This window comes from Eschrichtius robustus, chromosome 8, assembly GCF_028021215.1.
Source record: "Eschrichtius robustus isolate mEscRob2 chromosome 8, mEscRob2.pri, whole genome shotgun sequence".
Taxonomy (NCBI): Eukaryota; Metazoa; Chordata; class Mammalia; order Artiodactyla; family Eschrichtiidae; genus Eschrichtius; species Eschrichtius robustus.
In genome coordinates this window covers 89,761,293-89,767,292 of record NC_090831.1, presented here as the reverse complement: position 1 = coordinate 89,767,292, position 6,000 = coordinate 89,761,293, and positions in this window count along the sequence as shown.

Genomic DNA, 6,000 nt, shown 5'->3' with positions numbered 1-6,000 from the left:
AAATTGAAGAAGAAAAACCATATGATCATCTCAATAGATGCAGAAAAAGCTTTTGACAAAATTCAACACCCATTTCTGATAAAAACTCTCCAGAAAGTGGGCATAGAGGGAACCTACCTCAACATAATAAAGGCCATATATGACAAACCCACAGCAAACATCATTCTCAATGGTGAAAAACTGAAAGCATTTCCTCTAAGATCAGGAACGAGACAAGGATGTCCACTCTCACCACTATTATTCAACATAGTTCTGGAAGTCCTAGCCACGGCAATCAGAGAAGAAAAAGAAATAAAAGGAATACAAATTGGAAAAGAAGAAGTAAAACTGTCACTGTTTGCGGATGACATGATACTATACATAGAGAATCCTAAAACTGCCACCAGAAAACTGCTAGAGCTAATTAATGAATATGGTAAAGTTGCAGGATACAAAATTAATGCACAGAAATCTCTTGCATTCCTATACACTAATGATGAAAAATCTGAAAGAGAAATTATGGAAACACTCCCATTTACCATTGCAACAAAAAGAATAAAATACCTAGGAATAAACCTACCTAGGGAGACAAAAGACCTGTATGCAGAAAACTATAAGACATTGATGAAAGAAATTAAAGATGATACCAACAGATGGAGAGATATACCATGTTCTTGGATTGGAAGAATCAACATTGTGAAAATGAGTATACTACCCAAAGCAATCTACAGATTCAATGCAATCCCTATCAAATTACCAATGGCATTTTTTACGGAGCTAGAACAAATCATCTTAAAATTTGTATGGAGACACAAAAGACCCCGAATAGGCAAAGCAGTCTTGAGGCATAAAAATGGAGCTGGAGGAATCAGACTCCCTGACTTCAGACTATACTACAAAGCTACAGTAATCAAGACAATATGGTACTGGCACAAAAACAGAAACATAGATCAATGGAACCAGATAGAAAGCCCAGAGATTAACCCACGCACCTATGGTCAACTAATCTATGACAGAGGAGGCAAAGATATACAATGGAGAAAAGACAGTCTCTTCAATAAGTGGTGCTGGGAAAACTGGACAGCTACATGTAAAAGAATGAAATTAGAATACTCCTTAACACCATACACAAAAATAAACTCAAAATGGATTAGAGACCTAAATATAAGACTGGACACTATAAAACTCTTAGAGGAAAACATAGGAAGAACACTCTTTGACATAAATCACAGCAAGATCTTTTTGATCCACCTCCTAGAGTAATGGAAATAAAAACAAAAATAAACAAGTGGGACCTAATGAAACTTCAAAGCTTTTGCACAGCAAAGGAAACCATAAACAAGACGAAAAGACAACCCTCAGAATGGGAGAAAATATTTGCAAATGAATCAACGGACAAAGGATTAATCTCCAAAATATATAAACAGCTCATTCAGCTCAATATCAAAGAAACAAACACCCCAATCCAAAAATGGGCAGAAGACCTAAATAGACATTTCTCCAAAGAAGACATACAGACGGCCAAGAAGCACATGAAAAGATGCTCAACATCACTAATTATTAGAGAAATGCAAATCAAAACTACAATGAGGTATCACCTCACTCCTGTTAGAATGGGCATCATCAGAAAATCTACAAACAACAAATGCTGGAGAGGGTGTGGAGAAAAGGGAACCCTCTTGCACTGTTGGTGGGAATGTAAATTGATACAGCCACTATGGAGAACAATATGGAGGTTCCTTAAAAAACTAAAAATAGAATTACCATATGACCCAGCAATCCCACTACTGGGCATATACCCAGAGAAAACCGTAATTCAAAAAGACACATGCACCCGAATGTTCATTGCAGCACTATTTACAATAGCCAGGTCATGGAAGCAACCTAAATGCCCATCAGCAGACGAATGGATAAAGAAGTTGTGGTACATATATACAATGGAATATTACTCAGCCATAAAAAGGAACGAAATTGAGTCATTTGTTGAGACATGGATGGATCTAGAGACTGTCATACAGAGTGGAGTAAGTCAGAAAGAGAAAAACAAATATCGTATATTAATGCATGTATGTGGAACCTAGAAAAATGGTACAGATGAGCCAGTTTGCAGGGCAGAAGTTGAGACACAGATGTAGAGAATGGACATATGGACACCAAGGGGGGAAAACTGCGGTGAGGTGGGGATGGTGGTGTGCTGAATTGGGCGATTGGGATTGACATGTATACACTGATGTGTATAAAATTGATGCCTAATAAGAACCTGCAGTATAAAAAAACAAACAAAACAACTAATACTAAACTTTCATTGGGTTATTTGTATGGAAATATGTTAATATAAATGATTCAGACATTACATGAAATTTCTAAAAATCTTATATTTGTATTTGTATGGAAATATGTATGGAAATATGTTAATATAAATGTTTCAGACATTACATGAAATTTCTAAAAATCTTATATTTGTATTTGTATGGAAATATGTATGGAAATATGTTAATATAAATGTTTCAGACATTACATGAAATTTCTAAAAATCTTATATGTTCTGGTATAATGTTATAAGTAATAATCCTAGTTATTACTTTAAAATGTATATCTCAGAAATAATTAATTTTCTTGTCAACTGCATTATTATGAACTTTCATCAAATCTTTAACCGTGGTCATTTTTAAGTCTTTTGTCATTTACAGACAGTTCTGGGTGTACTCTGATGATTTTGCAAATATGTTCCTATAAAAGGGTTCCATCTTCAAGAAATTCATGGAAAAGACTCTGACAAGTATAGGTTTCTGGTAACTGACTGTACTGCTGAACTGAATGAATAAGCATTTTCAGAACTCTAATGAAAAACTGATGAACTCATAAAAGTGCTAACAAAAGATCAAGATGAAAAAAAAAATTAATTACATGGGACTGAGTGAACTGATGAGGATGAGTATAATTTTTGTGACTTTCTGTCTGAATTAAAAAAAAAAAAAATCCCACAAGGACTCAGAGGCAAAGAATATACAAATCAATTTTCACTGCAAAGTAAAGGAGCTGTTACAGTGGAGGATTACTGGACTGAATGTCAATATTATGACATAGTATGAGTGTGTTTCATGTTTGGTAATTGCAATCATCGTTGCTTTTGTTGTGGTCATCCATGTACAATGCTTGGTGTCAGTCTATTTATCTCTTGTAAAAATAAAATACAGTGTGTGTGTGTGAAAAAAAAAGAAAAAATTAAAAAAAATTAAAAAAATAAAAAAAAATTAATGAAGGATCACCAGGGTTTCAGATATTTAAAGAATGAATGTTTGGAGCATATCACTGGGCAAACAACCCATGGCAAAAGGAACTAGAATGGGTAGTACAGAAGAAATAATAAATGTAAGAAATAAAAATTTTTACCCTCACTCATATCCCTTTCATTGCTAAGTCATTTTTCTTTTAATCATTTCCTTTCGCTTTCCTAGTGGCTTCCTACATTTACAATATTGTAAATGGAGTTTAGTGATGATGATTAGCCATGCCATTTTGTCCACAGTGTGTAATATCAGCATGGATTGATCATAGGAAAACCACAAGTAATAAAACATCATCCAGAGGTCTCATACATGGAGTGCGACACAGGAGCTGACCACAACTATAGGCTATGTTCCTTTGGGAAAGGAATGAATATAGCTTAGGCTGCAAATAATGTAAAGGTAGGAGGATTCTTGAAACTCTATTATCAGAGTTTCTCAACCTTTTATTATTACCTCTCCCAAAGAGAAAAATTAAATTTAAATTCTCCTTAATGAGAAAAATTAAATAGTAAGGAATAAGACTTTGTTACGTGGGGTTGAGCTATGGAGAACCACAAACTATTGAAGTACTGTATTTGTTTCCTATTCATGCATAAACTACCACAACTTAACAGCTTATAGTACAACCTTTTTCTCTTACAGTTCTGGAAGTCAACTGAAATCAGTTTCACTGGACTAAAGTCAAGATGTTAGCAGGCCTGCATTTGTTCTGAAGACTCTAGGGGAGAAGCCATTTCCTTGTCTTTTCCAGATTCTAAAGGCTGCCTGCATTCCTTGGCTCATGGCCTCCTACCTCCATCTTCAAAACCAGCAGCATCATATCTTCAAATCTCTTGCTTCTGTCATCACATCTCCTACTGCTGACTCTGATCCTCTTGCTTCCCTCTTATAAGGACTCTGTGATTACACCGGGCCCACTCAGATAATGCAAGATAATCTCCCCACCTCAAAATCCTTAACTTAGTCATATCCGCAAAGTCTCTTTTACCATGTAAGGTAACAGTCACGTGTTCTGGGGACCAGGATGTGCACATCTTTGGGGAACTGTTATTCAGCCTACCATAAATATCTAACATTTCTTCCACCAAAAAACAAATTTTACCCCCTTGGGAGGAATATCATCCCTGTTGAGAATGTTTGCATTATATATAGGAAAGACATATGTGGATATTAAGTAGCCAAAGGTTGGACTGTTTGAACAACTTTGGGGGTTGAGAGTATTTCCATCCATGCCACCTTTTCTTGGTACTAGAAAACCAGATTTCCTTTGGAGAATGACACTTTTCACTGTGTGTAGCCTTAATGGACCCATATATCAAGGTACCATACTTTCCCCTAGTCAAGGTACAGGCATCTGGTAATACATTGGACCCTCTCTGTGAGCAACAAGAAAAGAAGAGGCTCGGCTTCCATTCAGCATCTAATGAGAGTCTAGAAGTTCATGTTTCCTTAACTCCTGGATTTTCTGCTTTCTTGGTTCTTCAGTCTCCCTTCACCTTCTATTCCCCTTCTGGAACTCCACTAGATCCTTTCAATATATTCTTTTTTCCCTTGAGCTGGCCAGAGCTGAATTTTTTTTTTTTTTTTTTTTGCACCCAAATAACTCTAACTCACTCAGAATAAGACATTTTGTTATCTGACAGTAATACTACTATAGGGGTCTAGGAGTTTAGGAAAAATGAATAATTCCAAAAGTCATTTCACTTTCATTTTTAGTTGGAACAAAGGAAAGAAACTGGGCAATGAGGAATGAATTAACTAGAGCAGTGCTATCCAACCAAACTTTCAGCAGTAGTGGAAATGCGCTCTGTCTGTACTGTCCAGTACAGTAGCCGCCAGCCACATGAAATGAAGCTAGTGTAACTGAGGAACCGAAATTATAACTTTATTTAATTTCAACTAAACTTAATTTAAATAGCCACATGGGGCTGCTTGCTATCATATTGGACAGAGAACCAGAGTCTTTATATTTCTATAGTCTTTATATTTTTATTTTTTATAAGAATACCCTTATATAAGATAGATCACCCTAAATAAATGATTAGTTCTTTAACCATGAGCACTAATTACTCTAATATTTACAAATACTCTTGAATTTCACAACAAAGACCCATGGTCAGTGGGCTGGATATTGTATTTACCCTTCCAAATCAAGTCTCTACCTTTCTCCTCACTATTCTAGACCCCATAGCCTGACAGGCATGGATTATGTAAATAGACTCCTTTGCCCTCTGGCTTCCATTTGAGGTTGGTTACTCAGAATTCCCTGCAGATGGAAGAGAAGGAGCAGAGAGAAATTGGGTTACTTCTCTCCCTATTCCCTTCCTGCTGGGTAGCTGTGGGTTAGCAATATCCCTCAATCACAGGTCACAGCTCCTTTCAGGCAGCCTTCTCCAGATGCCTTTCTATCTCTAGGTTCTGGTAACTACTTCCTCCTTTTGGTTCCTCAGGCCTACAGATAGTGATGACACCCCACTGTTACTGGCTCTCAGGTAGTTATTGGGCCATGTCTTGCTCCACATACCTGCCTTTATTTATTACTCCCTTTAAATAACCCATCTGTTTCCTGCTGGGATGCTCACTGATAAAAACCAGTCAACATTTTTGTTTAATAATACTTTAAGATAGGCTTAAAACAATAAGCTAACAAATAATAGATTTCATCATAGAGCTGAAAGAAGACCCTCATTAAATGTGTTATTGACCATTTCTTTAGACATTAGTCATTTTA